The sequence below is a fragment of the Polypterus senegalus genome, chromosome 1, assembly GCF_016835505.1.
Source record: "Polypterus senegalus isolate Bchr_013 chromosome 1, ASM1683550v1, whole genome shotgun sequence".
Lineage (NCBI taxonomy): Eukaryota > Metazoa > Chordata > Cladistia > Polypteriformes > Polypteridae > Polypterus > Polypterus senegalus.
The window spans coordinates 274,002,379-274,019,875 of record NC_053154.1 but is presented as its reverse complement, the minus strand read 5'-3'; the positions used below and the strand labels follow the sequence as shown (position 1 = coordinate 274,019,875).

General features: G+C 36.3%; 1 protein-coding gene across 3 annotated transcripts in view; it reads right to left on the bottom strand.

Annotated features, from left to right (window-relative positions):
* Window positions 1-17,497, bottom strand: part of LOC120542199 (golgin subfamily A member 7B) — a 154,224-nt gene that overhangs the window by 24,674 nt on the left and 112,053 nt on the right. The window lies entirely within an intron of this gene.

Below are 17,497 nucleotides of genomic sequence, written 5' to 3'. Positions count from 1 at the left end.
AGATCCTTTGATTTGTTAATTATTTTGCCATACTTCCAAGATTATGCATCTTTATGTCTCTCTGGGCTGTTTTTGCCTTACGTTTTACGTCCAAAATTTGATTTTGGACTTATGGTCAGGGCTTTCTGTCATCTTAAATAAATCTCACCTACTGTGCCAACAAGTGTGAATAAGACAAATTCTTACATGCAGAAAGATTGAAAAAAAAGCATGAAGGGATATGATGAGTTGTGCAGGTTTTGATGATTTTTAAAAAATTTTCAGTGGCTACTCATAAGCACTCCAGTGATCTTGCCACATTATGTGTTTAAATTTATTCAGTGATCTACCAATCCATCCATGTTTTGGTGGGAGGGTTTATTTATTCATCATAACATCATAACTAATGTTTTATGAAACTAATCCTCTCGCATTTTGATTCAGCTTTGCAATATTATTAAAATTTTTGCCAATAAAAAAGTAGCATCTTGCTAAGAATTAGTCTGTTCAGCTCCAGCAGAAACTCCCCCCCAAAAGTTCCCAAAAGAGAGCCAACATTCCAGTAGTATCTGTAAGAGATTCAAATATCATTTTCATTTTCTTATATTAGGCACCTTTTAAAGGCCATGTTCCTTTCAAATGTCCTTTGAGCCTATCAATGCAGACACTTTTTCTTATTGGTTTATGTTTAGCTTTGATGGCTTTTCCTGCAGAGCAGTGGACACAATACCACTTGATACTCTAAATGCCATGCCCCAATGCTATTAGAGAGTTTGACCATTTGTTCAGTTCCTTCCTGTCATTTTTACAATATAACATATACACCAACTAGACATGTAAGCTCCTTTACCAAAGCTTCTTAATCAAAATCTAGCTGATGGGGACCTGCAATCAGTCCCAGCAGCACCAAACACATAAGAGGAATTAACCTTGAATGGAGCAGCAGTTCTTCAAAGGACACATTTGTGCACCCACCTACACTCACATATGCTGGGCCAATTTAGTGCCATCGATTGACATGACTTTTAAATATGAGAGGATAATTAAAATAGGAAGAAAACAAAACATGCAGAGTGCTACAGAACACGCAAACACCACATGGTCAGTGGCTCAGATTCAGATCTTTCCCCTTGGAGAAGTGAGGCAGCACTGCGAACCACCATACGTCACAAATGTTCATCGTGAAAAAGAATATTGTCTTAGATGTGTCAGTGGTGCTGCTTTGATCTGATTTGATTTCCAGCCTCCTCTCAGGAGTTTTCTTCATATGTACTTAAGACTTATAAAGGTGTTTTCTTTTTTCTCAGAATAAATGTGGAGCAGAAGAGCCTTGTCCTCTCATTCTGCAGTGTTAACTTGTGCTCATTGCTTCCTTATATTTTAGCTCTTCCGAAGTGATCTGATTATTTGTGCAGATGTACATTTTTAACATGTTTTCACCATTATCTAAAGTTTTAAATATTCAGAAGTTGCTTATAAAAGATTAATAAAGCTGCAGAAAGCATTTTGTGGCATTTAGAGCATCTAATTAATGAAAGAGTTACGTTCATGGTGTGCTGAAGAGACCGTCTGGAATAAAAATCTGCTGACACCGAAGCCCTTCAAGACCACAGCTGTGCACCTCTGCTCTAATTATTTGCTCCTTTGCACATTTGTGATGTTCTGCAGCTGAATTAGAAATTCTTTTGAGATACAATGGCAAGTTAACATTGACAAACTTGCTCAATCCACTTCAGGATCCCAGTGGGCTTAAGTCTATAACAGCAACATTGAGTGCAATATAGGAACTGCCCCCCACATATCCTACTGATATTCAGTTCAGCAATTAACTAAATAACTATATTTATCTGCCTTATATGCTCATTGGAGAGTGTTGCTTCATTTCCTCCCACACCTAATAATAGCCACATTGAAATGGTGTGGGATGGTTGGGAGGCTAAAATGCACTGCCATCAAAGGCAGAGTTGTTCCTTACTTTTTTTTTAAAGCTGCTTATAAATGCTAAGGCATACTCTAAATCTATAATAGAAGAACAATACAGAACATGAGGACATATACATTTCAAAATTTTACATGGGTTAATTGTTCTATTATATATTTTTTAACTATACAACAATTTTACTATATTATATACATACATATAGTAAAATTGTTGCAAATATTTTTAAGAAAGACTCATGTAAAGTTGGAAAGTGCCATTATTAGTATAACTGAGCTCCAAGCTCCATATTTCTCAGCTCAAATCCCAGCTTAATCATTTCACATCTGGTTAAATTTTCCTCCAGGTTTCTTTCCATATTATTAATGGTTTGATGCCTTTATCCAATGCAACTTAAAACATTTAAGATTAAATTGGTTACATTTTTATTTGTTTTTCCAATTTGAATTACAACTTTTTTCATGGTCAACAAGAATTTATTTCTTATATAAGCCAAAAACACAAAAGGAATGCCTCAGTGGGTTTATCAGACTCTGTTTTTTGATAGCCCCCCAGACTTGACTCTCTAAAAAGACAAGAAGAAACTCTCAAAAAATCCTGCAAGGAGAATGAAAATGAAAGAAATCTTGGGAAGAACAATTCAGAGAGAAATCCCCTTCTAGGTAGGTTGGGTGTGCAATGGGTGTCAAACGGTGGTAAATGCAACATACAAAACAGAACACAAGTGATCTTCTTCATAGAGCAAGATGGCCAATTCTCAAGGCGAAGCACAAGAATAGATTATACCACTCGCTAAATACAGAACTATCACATATGAGGATACAGCTTTGTTAAAATACATCTAAAACAAATTAGAAGTTAATTAACATTAATGAAAAATGACAGTATTTGTCCATCAGTTAATTGTAGAATAATGGCCACATCAGAGTCCTTTAAAACTCGGCCAACTAGCTGCCTCCCCACTACTGACCATCCTACAGCTGAGTCAGTGCTGGGCCCTTCTACCTGATGATTACAGTCCTCCTTTATCTGAGATGATATTTCAATAGGCAGGTAAACAACTTGGCAGTACAGAAGCAGTATCAACAGTTTATAAATATCGAATTACTTATATTTTAGTACTAATGACTAAAAAAGAGATGCAACATGCACAGTTAATCTGCAGCTCTAGTCAGGGTATGCTATACTGAAGCAGTGAGTGTTCTTAGTTTTGTAATGTGTGCTTTAAAATACATGCTAGTGAAAAAGATAACCCCGGGTTTTCAGGAAGATTCAGTAAAACTAATTGTGATTAAAACGGAGTTAAATAATGCCAAAGTATAGTTGCTATCAGCATCATTCCCTTGTGATGACAGGTCCATGGCGATGTGCAGTTTTTAAATAAATAATCGCATCCTGGGAAATGCAGGCTCCAATTGGGCGTGGGTGTGTGCTAGAGCACTTTCCTCTGGGGTTGATTGGGATGCTTGGCTGATCATGCAAATGCAAGTGGATCAGTCAGGTGCCTCGTTCACACCTTGGAGTAGGCAAAGTACCACACTTGTGCCCAATCAGGCAGGATAACAAGTAGCCTGCATGGCTAAAGGGGCTGGGGGGGGACAAAGATGAAAGACTGAAAAATAAAAAAGGCACAGAGGTTAAAGCAATGGAAAGAAGGGCAGGAGTGGAGGAGCCACTGCGACAGAAGGGAAGCAGGAAGACAGGAAAGTGACACCCAGGGAAGGAGTTTGTAGCTGACGCTCAAAAAGGGGCTGAAGGTTGCTCCAAATCACTTCTGGAGGACTCCCTAGCAATGCCAAGAAATAGCAGCAGGAGTCGGAAGGAGTAAAGCTCAATGTGGTGCCCTGTACTTGCTGTTGGACTGGCAATAGTGACCCAAGAGGGATCAAAGAGTTGTCTGTACCTGCGGAATCCGAAGCCAGAGAGACATTGGATTTTAGAAAGTTCGCCACAGCTTATGGTTTTAAAAAGAATATGTTTTCCCTTGGGACTTCCATATTTTATGGAAATATTTATTTGGACTTTTAACCTCCATTGGACACTCACTAGTTTTATGGATTATTTATGGAGACAACTTGAATCACTGCACTAATTGCACTTCGTTTTTCTGGTTTGATTAACATTAAAGCACTGACAATTTTTGCATCAACCCCTTGCTGAATGTTTGTGTCCTCTTTTTCCCAGCTCATCTCGGTACATGAATATTAACGGTTATGGGCTGAAGCATTTCTCAACCTTTAAGTATTTGCGACTCGAGTTTTCAAAACAGTTTTAATCGTGCTCCCCTAACATTTTTTTGAAACCCTAATAAAATTTATTCCTATATTTTTTGCTGCCAATACACCGCTACAAGTTTTATTATACCTACTTAACTTTTATTGACTTTTATCTAACTCTATATTTATCTTTCTAGTATCAGAATGTAGTTTAAGTTAATTTGTTTTGGTTTCAATAGATGTATTTTTCATATTTTCAATTCTTGTTTTCTTTTTTTCACATCTTCGCGCCCCCTTTTTTGTTACTTCACACCCCCCTACGGGAACCGCCGGGCTGAAGAGTCTGAATGATGCGACAAGAGGGCGTGGAGCCAACCTAGACCATCACATCCCTCCAATAATTAACATTGGTTTTATCTGTGTTCAAAGACAAGTAGTTCTCCTCCATCCACTTTTTAAACTCACTAACATTGCTAATTAAAGACAACATCAAGGAAATGTCATTTGGTCTAAAATAAAATGTAACTGGGTGTCATCTGCATATGAATGAAAATTAATGTTATGTTTTCTAATAATAGTTCCCAATGGAAGCATGTAAAGTGAAAACAGTAAAGGTCACATTATTGTGCCCATATTAACTTCTATGCATAATGATAATGTATAACCTTCTGTGCATAACCACACAGTAGTGGGATTTGAACCTCACGGCTTGTAGTTTAAAGTCTTGGGCTCTACAACACACTGCCTGCCTATTCATATCCCAAATATGTGCAGGGAAAGTCTATAACAACCATTAAATGACTTTGTGCCATACAAGTAAGAGCAGGTACGGTATGTGGGTGAGTGTGGCATGCAATAGACTGGCTCTCTGTTAAGGGCTAATTTATCTTGGGAATTGCTATTTTTACTTAGCTCCTTATCAATTTGCAAAGTAACAAGGTATGTTAGAGCAATGCCAATACCCAAGATTGCCCTTTTATTTCCTCTCATCCTTGCATCTTGTGAATATTGCCTACAACACACTAAGCATGCAAAAAGGGAGAGTTCAGCAGGTAATTCCTAACAGTTCATAACTTGTCTTGAATGATGTTTGGTTAGGCTTGAACCCATCATTGTTCTGAATCACATAAGTAGGTATCGTGTAAAAAATGGGCAAAAAACATTTGGTGTTGAATGTGGCAGTGTGGCACTTTGGTAAGTGCTTCCTTCTCACAAATCTAATGTTCAAACCTTGGCCCATGGATGGAGTTTGTACATTTTTTTTTGTGTTTCATTACCACATCTCAGGATTACAGTACATTGAGTGTATTACAATGATTGGCACCTTGTGCCTGGTGGAACTTAAGGCTCTGTACTAGTACGTAACAATAAAGGAAATGAATGAATCAGAGATACATCCATATTTTGCTAAATAGTTGTTCATCTTTAGGATTTCCATTGACACATTTGCAGTTAATGACTTTTGTGGCTGTTTAGCTGGACCCTTTAGGGTCTCTCTTGTTCTTGACACCACACCCAAGTTGTCTTTCCAGAGATAACATTTACCTTAAATCACCTTTAAATCTAGCCTCTGATATCATAATTAATAAAGTATCTATCTATCTATCATAAAGAATTGCAGTTTTCACTCTCTAGGTGTGCCAGGTTAGTACGCCATGCAAAGAATGTGGCATTGCCTACCTTTGTTGTGATGGTATGCAAACTGGAGGTGGTCCAAACTATCTGAAAATTTCTCAAAGCATTTCATTACAATGAGAGAGAGAGCATCAGCAGGCTGTTACCATTGAGACAGTTCTCTTTTGTTTTCTTTGGAACAGGGATCATTCAAGTGCATATAATCTTTGTGCAGATTTCCTAAAAATTGAACTTTTTACCCTGAAAAGAGCAATTGGTAGCACTTTTATATCAGTTTTGAATAATATTTAATTATGTTTGTAGGATTCCTGATTGTAAGCTTTGGCAGCAGCACCTTCAGCTCCCCCTCCTCCATCAACGTACATACATAAATGGCAGGTAGCGTGATGGTTATTACTGTTACCTCATAGCACATAACTTCAAATCTCATCTTGATTGCTGCTTTTCTAGATCTTGCACTTCCAAGTCCCAAAAGGTGGGTTGGGTTGACTGTCTAGTGACCCTGTGACAGGCTGCTATGTCAGCAAGAACTGGAAGCACCTAATGCTGCTGGGATAGGCCTTGGCTTAACATCTCTTTAAAACAGTAAGTGAATGGATGGATTAGTGCTTTTCTGAAAAAGCTCAGTTTGTAATTTGAAAGCATCAAGCATACAAATATGTTTAACAAGCTGATTTATTTGGGTCAGGATAGCTTAAATGGAAATTGAGGATAATTACTAGGTATGCCGAACTTTAATACTTCTGTGGAAAGGGAAATGATAGTCTGCTGGCTTGCCATTTTTATTCTGCCAAACAATAAAACCTTCCTGTCATGATTGGGTCCTTTGTCGTCAGGACTTAATTATATATATACATTTTTTATGTCAATAAATGTATCCCTTGTACCATTTTGCAATATTTGATTTCCTGGTTGTGATGAGGTTGGTGCTAGTGGCTACACCAAGTGACATTAGGGGTCATTGGGTGTAAAGTTTGCTTTCTGAGAACACTTATTTGTCAGAGTTTGCAGATTTCTCAAACAATAATAAAAGTTATTTTCAAAATTCATTTGTGTTTTCTGGTTTCTCTGAGTTTTATTTTTTGATTTTAAGTTGAATGCCATTTTAGAATTTGATACTCGATATTTTGTCTTCCTTTGGACATTATTACTTTGTTTTAACTATTCCATTTGTCCTTATTGTACACTTCCAGGTGAAATGCAGACATCTGTGTCAATCTTTTATATTCTTCAATGTAAAATTGTCAAAGAATATAATCTTTGACATTCACAAGATACTCTCACCTGAGTGTCACAGAGTGCTTGAACTTCAGTCACGTCATCAAATCACACTGGGGCTCCATCCCAAGCATTTGTTGTGTTTTATTTTCACTAATAGTTATCTTTATTTATGTTAAATATTTAACTAAATGGTATTTGAGTTTAATATTTATAACTTTCTTTAGGAACTCAATTATTTCCTATTATCTTCTTTTTAATTAATCATATGTGTAACACTTTTTCTTTTGTTAATTATGTTATGTATTGCTTTATTTTTTCTTATTTTCATCTCTGATGTTAACCCCAGGGCTTTTATAATTATCTACTAAAGTTGAAAAAGACTGGGAAAGTGGAAAAAACCTAAACACTCAAAGAACCCAAATAATTTAGAAGATTAAAGCTCTTTTAATTCAAAACAAAAGATTCAAAAGGCAAAATGAAATGAAAAAGGATTAAACTAATGATATATTTCTAAAAAGGTAAAATAACAAGACAATATCAAATAAAAAGTTTTAAAAATACAAAAGAACAGAATTAAAGCTCAAAAATCTGAAAAAAAAAAGAATAAAAAAATAATGAAGCTTGTCTAAAATCACAAATCCAAAACATAAAGTCAAAAATGTGAAAAACCAGTAGAGCAAACAAAAAAATGATCAAAAGACCTTTAAAACATTTAAGCCAAAATACAAGATGCATATTTTTAAAAAGGAAAGCAAAATATACAATGAAGATAACAATAACTAATCTCACCCTGTCAAATGAATGGCAAGTGCAGATTTTTAAAGCCCTCTGTTGCTGTAGTTTGGCCTACTTGCAGTACCTGAGTGCAATTACTTAATCAGGTTTCTCACCAAGGGACATATTTATATCAGTGACATTCATGGAACATACCATTAAAGCAATACAAAACGCCAAAGAAAAGCGATTCATCAAAATGAAACTAAACCATAGCATTAAAAAGATTAGAAACAAAAGACAGAGAAAACCAAAAGGCACACTCCATAGTAGAACATAAGAGAAGGGGCCCCATAATTATACAGTCACCTAGGGCTGCCATGTTTAAGGACAATCTACTAAGCACCGTCTATGCACCAGAGCTTCAGTTTTATTTCCCTTTGTCTGTGGTTCGGCTCCGCTCCACTCCTCTGAGTTCAGTCAATTCCTCCATTTGAGAATGTATATATATACTAGCAACTTGGCGCGCGTTACACTGCGCGTTGGATGACCACAGTTGAAGGACTCAATCGTAAGGACCTCTCGTCGGGTGTCTCATTGGCACGCTTTTGCCTCTTTCTTTCGCGATCACGGCATAATCTGTCTTCTCTCTCTGTAGGGGTTTCAGTTGCCTTTCTTTGTGCGACAGAGATGCGTCGTTGAGCTAATCTGTGTGAATACTGAGTGTCCGTTTCTTGCGAGCAACTGTCATGCCTTTGCCTCTTTGCTTCGTGATCACGCTGTAATGTGTCCTCTCTCGCAGCAGCAGGTCTAGTTGCGTTTCGTTTTTGAGTTTCGTTTCAGCATTGTTCCGTAAGGTCTCCTCCGTACAAGTGCACATGGGTAGCTGAAGACGGAAAGGCATAGTGAAACACGCGAATTGGTGACCAGAGGAACCATCTGACTCAGACGCGGGGCTCGAAATACTCAAGTGCACATGTTATTTATAATTAAATTTTTTTTTTTTGTTATGAACTTCCCCAAAAGAGTTGATCCCTGTAAATAGTTAATAGTATATGAACAATATAATCTGTTGTAGTACGGGCGTTAATTAGCGTCACACCTCATAACCTGCATACACCACGTGTTCGGCTGTAACGCCAGAAGCGCAGTGGACGCTGTAAGGGTAGGTTGTGGTTTCTGTTTCTCTCTTGATTTTTTTATTTCAATTTATTGATTATTTAATAGGCAGAGGGGAGAAGACGTTAATGTGACGCTCTGTCTATTTCTTTACTTTTGTTTTGAAAAGATTTTCGGGAACAGGAAAAATAAAAGCAAAGGGGAAAGAACGGGGTTAAGCAGGAATTCTGAGTGGGGATGGACTGGGGCTTTTCTACGGGGCGGCTATACAGCCAAAATGAACACGGACACGGACACCGCGCTGGGCTTTTATTATATAGATTTATTTTAGATTTTATTTGAGCTCCTACATTGATTTCTGTAGTTTCTATTTTGGGTACACTAGCACCCCTATTAATAATTTGCAAAATGCGTTATGATAGAGACATAGCAATTTAATATATTGAAGTAGGTTTGACTTTTTTCTCTAATTTTCTTAGACTTTTTTTGTACTGCCAGTGGAGAATTTAGCAGAGCTTGATTAATTACACACATGGGAGACGAGAGAATCAGCCTTTTTTGAAGGCAAAAGTCTGAAATTCAGGTCATCAATCAAAACAAACATGAAAGCCCAAAACACTGAGTTGGAATGCCAAAGATCAATAAAATACATTCCAAGTGTGTGATTGTTGATACTTAACATGAAAAAAGGTTTGTTTAGTACCTTAGACAGCATCAACCTGCTGATATCATGCAAAGCAATTCAGGCTGACGTGAATAAGCAGCAGAACTGTTAGCAACAGCAAAGAAATGCAAGATGATGTTGCTAGTAGTAATTAAGACTTGTAACACAAAAATTATCAAAGCAGCAATAAAAATATTAACCAACTGCACACCTTTGAGAAACACAAAAACGAAGAAATAAATTATTTCCCTGAAAGTTGAATTCCCAAAAATTATAACAGTTCTGTCTTTGGTTACTGGTATTATTGCTCTTTTTACCTTATAAAGAATTGCATTTCTTAATATTACTGTTTAAGTGCAATTTAGTTCCCTTCGTGTTTGTTAAGCTTCTTCTTTCTTTTGTTATTTAGATTTTCTTTTGTTTCAGCCTTCGTTTGGTAATCTGCCTGGAATGCACTCAGGTGCTAAGTAAGTAATAAATTAAATAAATGTAATTATTAAATTATTGTAGTAAAGAATTTTGAAGAGACTCACGGTATTTTTCCCTCTTCCCTGCCTCCCAAACACAATAAATACCGGAATGATTTCATATGGATCTGAATACAAGCAAACAGGCTACTGAAAGAAAGGAAGAACATATTGTCGCTGGAAATACAAAGTATCTGCCATGTGGAGTAATAATAAACGACCCATGTAAGTGTTAAAAGAATACTCCACCCAAAAATTATATTTACTGCATTTTTTTATATCCACGGGTTATGTGAGTATTTTTTTTCCATTTCCCCATGGACGTTTTTCACACTGTTTTCCATTGTCCAGTGTTGGCCACGATTGGGTCCCATTCAATCAGCATCTCTGTTAAGCACTTTCTCCACTAAAACATTAGATTAAAATTTAATGACTGGGTTGGGGAGCACATAGAATACAAAGCCTTTAACATGCAATTAGAGTTTATGATTGGGGTTTGAAAAACTCTTTTTAAAATAAACATCAATTTTACTCTTCTGTAACATGGCAATACATCTGCCATCTCAAATACAATTATTAGATGACATTACACAACTGCTCAACAATAACCATAAACAATGCAGCCGCTATCACAACACTGAATTCAAAATGGGGCCAAAATGACAGTCTTAAATACATAATAAAAAGATTTAAAAAATGGACCAAATGAATTCTAAATGTAATAAAAACAATTATTCACAACAATAGGAGTGAAGGTCTAAATCACAGAAGGCATAGCTGAATCACTAAAGTAAATGAAAGAGGTTGGAAATTTTCATCATGAGGGAGCATGTGTATATATTTTTTAAAATATCTCTCTAGAAAAGTAACATTTCAGAAATGTACCAGGCTATGGAGCACTTCTGGGCATTGAGAAGTTTAGAAGATAAACTGTCAGTCCCAGGTGTACGAAAGGCAGGAGTAGAGCGGGCATCAGGGCAGGGCGAGGAGTGAGGTGTCTGCCAACCAGTAGCCGGAAGGTTTCTATTAGTGTGTAAGGATTGAGTTTGGCTCTGCCCCAAGCCGCTTTCTTCATCTGCAGTTTATCTCTTGCTGTCTAGTGCTAATTCTGCTGCCTTTATGTGACAAGAAGGGAAAGGAAGTAAAAGAGAATATCTAACTAGAAATCTTCACTCCACAAGTGTGCCTTTGGAAGATCTTTTCTAAGTGTTGTGAGTGCTTCCTGTTTTACTGTTTTCTTGACCTCTGTACCTGCTTTTTCAGTTCTGTCACTGTTTTTAATTTCTGAATTATTTTGTTTATTTATTTATTTTTTTCTACTAGCCATTTGTTTTGACTATCTGTCTATCTCTAGATGACTTTTAGGGCAAGGTTTTTGTTTTTGTTTCCTTTTCCTTACCTGCTTAATATTCTTGTTCCCTTGCTCATCCTGGACTTGCACTGCTGGTTGTGTGTGACAGGACCTCTGTCTACTCTTTAGCCTTGTGGAGCAGATGTGATGCTATGGAGAGTATGGTAGCAATGCCAAGGCGATTGCCGGTGAAGCTGCAGTCCAGTAGTGCTCAGCATGACACTGAGGTACATGAAATAGCTGTGCTTTTTTAAACTTCCTCTTTCAAAGGCTTAGTATACATACAAGGTAAAATCAATGTAGTGTTCTCCTTTCATAGATGGCATAATACTTCAGCAACTTCAAACCTGATTGATCAGTTCAAGACAGTGGAGACGGGATGAGTGGAGAGTGAAGAGAAGATGCTTAGATTGGGTATAACGTGAGAAATATTGTAGCCCAGGACACCAGTCCATTACAGGACAAGCTTCACTCGCACAGTCACACTGACTTACACTGAGCCAGTTTAGATTCACCAGTTCACCACTTCTGCATGAGTTTGGGATGTGGAAGGGAAAACTGCAGCATCTGAAGTCATAGGGAAAAAATACAAACTCCAAATAGGTAGCATTTAAGCTTGGATTTGAACCCAGGACTCAGCAACAAAAAGGACTTGTTAACACTGGTTTTAAAAGGGAAAGAAAGAAAGAAAGAAAGAAAGAAAGAAAGAAAGAAAGAAAGAAAGAAAGAAAGAAAGAAAGAAAAGTCAAAACAATGGCAATTAACAAAGCACAAGGTGGACATGTTATATTACAAAAAGAGAAATATGATTTATTTTTAGCATGCAATTGTCACAGAAGGATGCATAGCATTTATAAATGTCACTGAATAATAAGGCTTAAAACTTAATTCCAAACCAGTTTATGATTTACATTGTGTCAGCAATAGCTCCTTCAGACAGAAGTCACAACATAGTGATCTGTATGAGTGCTTTATTCCTAGTTCACTAGAATCTTCAAAGGCCAAAGAGAGGCCAACTTTCACAAAAAGTGCAATACTTGTGTTAGGCCTAATTATGAATGTGTTAAGTTTACAATGAGGGAGTGTAACACCTACAAAGTGTGCTCTTGTGGCGTTAACTTGTAATGTGAGATCAGAAATAAATAGAAGCAAAAAGATTTTTTGGCCATCAAGTACAATAATATGCATTACCTTTGATCTGAACCAAATCTTCTTGTAAACCTTTTTCTTTGTTAAAAAAATAGAGGATATTGACAAGTGAGTACTATGGTGCTGTCAATGGCTATATGGATGTGACCTGTGAGCTTTGATAGTGGCATGTCTTGTGTTGCTGTCTGCTTGTAATGTGGTTTCATCTGCTGTTTCAAATCGGCCTGTACCATACTGGAGCCTCACTGCTTATACAGTAATGCTTTCTTATAAAGTCCAGCAACTGTTTCAATGTACTTGTAGTAACTAGTTACATGTGAGTAAAAATGTTGTCCTTTCTTTATTTTTCTATTGTAAGCAAGTTCTTTAAATATTCCTATTTGGCTGTAATCCATAGGGATGCAAACCTAGAACTACTGTGAAGTGTGGAAACAGGTATCAGCCTACTGAAATGCAACAGACTGGCAAGATATGCATTGTTGAGACTGACATCCAACTGATTTTGTGAGTGTATCAATATACTATACATATATATATTGTGTGTGTCAGTATATATACAGGCACACACAAATAGCTTAGAAGGCACCCCATAAGGGCCCAAATGATATATACAGAGAGCTACCTATCCATTTCCTGATTCTGCTTTATTCAAATTTTTGATCAAGGAGACAATGTCTATTTGGGATAATTGGATACCGGTACTGGAAGAGACATTAATCCATCTAAGTCTACAATAAAATAAATATATTTTCTATTAGCATAATATATTGAAGCTAAATATATCATAACAGTGTAGCCTGTTACATCTCAGTGACTTTATTCCTCCCACAGATAGGGACCATGCAAGTTGTGTAGAGCACCAGCAGGTTTTATTTAGCTCAGCTTGTGCTTCTAGACAGTGGCAAAAATATGTGGCTGAAAGTCAAAGTTAAATTTAATGCGATAAAGGGTTAGGGTTAGGCTTAGGGATTATATATTTTTCTTTTCTAAACCGTATCATGGTAAAAGAAAGGACATCATTTTGAAATCATTACTGTAAGTTTATAGTTTCATTAGATTTAGACATTGAAATACTTTTTCAAATAACAGTTTCAGTGTTAGGTTTCTACACTGTTGCTGGGCAGACAGAATTTGTGCAGACATCATGTTCCAGCATACTAAGACACTCAATGAGCAATGCGTAATCTCGGCACCATCTTGTGATTGACTGCTAAAGTTGTTTGTCCATGGAAAGTCTTTAGCGCTTCAATCTTCTGTACTGAAAGAGATATTTTGCTGGTGTCTAAAAGTCAAAAGTGAGTTGTATCAATTACAGGAAGACTTTGTTACCCAGTATTTGTACATTGCTACATCAATAGATCCCTTTACAATACATTACAAATCATACTTACAAGTGAATCATAATGAAATGTCATAACAACCCTTTACCCCACACCCTCCATCTTCAGCTGGCTATTTACACCTTAACATTTACAGTTCCCTGGCTTTCCATAATGAAGTTTGCTGCTCCACACCCCTATCCATAGTAAATTGAGTTGCCTTCTCTCAGTTCTGTTCACATTTCTAATTCATACATAGTGCCCTTATTGTCACCCCAACATCCCTTCACTCCAACAAAGAAAAGGACTTGTCAGAGATTTACAGTACACAATATTATGACAACTCATCTCCGTTATAATGCATTCATAGCTCTTTTGCTCATGTACAATATACACTGGCTCTACGGTGGCTCAGGACCCATTTGGTCAGCCCCAGGCTGGGCATCCACCACTATGAAACATGAAAGCATCAAGCACTGGAAACCTTGAGAGTTGGCAGGAGAATGGAATGAGAGTATTAGTGTATTTGTAAGGGCATCCGTTAGCCAGGTTTACACAAAACACTTTACACAGAATCTTCGACACACTGTCAATGTTTAGTATGTAAACATACAAAAAGAAAGAAAATGAATGAATAATCAATGAATTCTTTAATGGATACATATACTCTATGAGTGGCAAAAGTTTAATTTAGGGAAAGAAAATAGTGAAATGCAACTCTTTTGTGTTTAAAAGGTGAAGCAGCAACATTGGAAAAGTGGCTGAACATGACATGTAGGGCTGTGAGTGACCAACATTTTTATTTTGCTTTAAACCTGCGAGGATGCTGCCTTCTTGGGATCTGTTCATGGGGCTTTTGCGGCAGGGTTCTTCAATTAATTAAATTTAAAATGGTGTACAATATTTCTTATTTTAATTATCACTATACAGTATTTTCTTTTATTCATTTTCTGAACCCACATTCTCCAGTACAGAGTCACAAGGGGATGTAGCCTGTACAGTAACATTAGGACATGGTGAAGATTGACTAGAAAGGTTTGTACATCTTTGTGATTCCTGGCTGTTCAGTTTAGTTTTCTAAAACTTCCTATGGTCCTTAAGAGGCCTGTCCTGTTCGATGCAATATTGGTCTAAAAAAGCCTCTAAAAACCTCTAAAATGTCTAAAATTTTCAATTCTTCCCACAGTGGTTCTTCCTGTGCTCCTAGTACATTTTGCCTGGACAGTTGAAGCTAAATATGTCAGTATACATATATACTGTATATGAGCAAACACACACATACATATATATATATATATATATATATATATATATATATATATATATATAGTATGCATATTATGTAGTGTATGCAAATTCTCAAAGATGTGCAGGTAGGACAGACAGAAGTTTAAAACTGGCCCAATGTGAATTAAGTGTTCAGGCAAATGACAAGGAAGGCCAACGCAAAGTCACTTCACCACTGTCTCTAACATGGGACAGGAGTCCTTCGGAAAAGCCTTCACCAGTCTATCACACTGATTCAAAGGAACTGATTTATATCTTGATTAAAAATGTGTCTGCCATTAGTTTTCATTATTGGAACAGTTATTTTCCTATCTTAGAAGAAGCTCCTCTACTTAGTGGGCATAAAAACTATTCTAAATAGAGAATTGTTGCAAGTGAAAAGCCTAGAACATTTCAAATTAAGCTCATTTTCAGTGATCTTTTAATATTTTATTTGGCTGATGCCTTTATCCAAGGTGACTTATAACAGTTATGATACAATTGGTTACATTTTTTTTTGGTTTTCCAATTGGAGCGCAGGCAGGTCAAGTGATTTGCATATGGTCACACAGTGTCAGTAGCAGGAATTGAACCCGCAATCTAAAGTATATATATATATATATATATATATATATATATATATATATAATTTGTAAGTTTGGGTCTTTAAATTTATATAAATGTGAATACAGTACATACTGTTTATATTGTAAACACGTGAGCATTTGGAATGCTTCACAAAGTTTTTTTAGGGAACATGAAAGGGGAGAATAAGAGTGATGTGCAACCAGTAACTCAATAGAGTGGAGAAGGACACCCCAGAAGATGAGTGATGTCATGCCCACCCAACATCTGAAGATATCTGTTTTGTCATTAAAGTGTATAACCTCACAATAGAATATTAATTTAGGAGTGACTTTCAAGAAGGAAAACATGACAGGATAATGTACAGTTCATTTACTTTACTAATTTATTTGAGTTCACCTGATTGGGACGCCAAATCCTTCCATGACTTTCACATTTTGTCTTACTATACAGTACTGTACATATTCAGTCAAACATAAGGTGTATTCTTAGACCGTATATACCTACTGAATTAGTATGGTGTGATGGATTTTTAGCCTCTATATACTCTGTGTGTTTATATATATATATATATATATATATATATATATATATATATATATATATATATATTTATTTATTTATATACACACACACACACACACTGGTTGGGCAAAAATAGGTTTGCAGTTGAGTATGCAAGATGGACAATTTGACAACTTGCGAGACTGTACCTAAGTGCACTGTGCCATTGTAACATACTTTTTATTTAATAAAGCAATTGTAATATTCATAACCTGTATGTGTTCCCCTATATATATATAGTGCTGAAAGCTAATTCCATGCTGTAACCTTTCTTTTATCATCTCAGAATTTAGTTTTTTTCCCCATGTTGATCCACACAGCACTTCAGGATTGTATTTCCATATATACATGGAGAGGTGAGGGTAACAGAAAGTTAGAAATGGAAGTCAAGTCCCAGAGAAGGCAGCAGAGAGCCAACATTTAGAACAAAGCCAGTAGAAACAATACAAGCATTTATCCTCAGTTGCCTTCCTCACTTGTAAAATTTGAACTTTTATGCAAAATTTGAACATTGACTTAAAGCAGCATAAATTGTTTCTATTAAAGAGTTATTATTGAACATAATATATTCCTAAATTGAAATAATGAATGCATAAATTATGGAAAGACATTAAAATAATAGAAACGCAGTGCTAAAGTAAAGTAAATGAAAAACAGAGAAGAAAAGCCAGAAACCTCTATGTTTCCATGGGTACCCTTTTGCCAGTTTCCTCAGGATGGAATAAATCAGTGTTTATAAGGACAGGGTGGATTTAAAAAGAAATGCCTGCATTTTGTATCTCAAATTATTATTTTACTTTGGCTACAGAACATCAAGCTTGCTTCTTATCCATAATCTCATTCATTAGGAATTGTCAAGTTAGCCCAGAACCACTGTGAATCTTTTATAATAGTTAGTTAAACAAGTTTCAGGTGTATTGTTAGAATCATAACAAACAAAATACTGATCCACTCTTTTGGTAGCATTTTTCAAAGTCAATTGATGAGTATCAAGAGCCAAAAAGATAAATGCAGAATGGCACAAAATCCTAATTATAATTGGCAACCCTGCTGGCAAAGTTTCAGAAAGGTAAATCTTAGAAAACCTTTTAGATAGATGGCACAAACACTGAGTCACATCAACACCAGGTTAGAATTATCTTGGGGTTGTGTTTCTATTACAGAAATAATATAGAACATCAAATATTTATAAACCTGGTGGGGTGCCAGAGCCAATCTATACTGGACAGTGCATCGGGTCCTTTTTGCTCATGACACTCTGATATTAAAGAGTGAGGCATTTGGAAATAAAAAAACATAAAGAAATAAG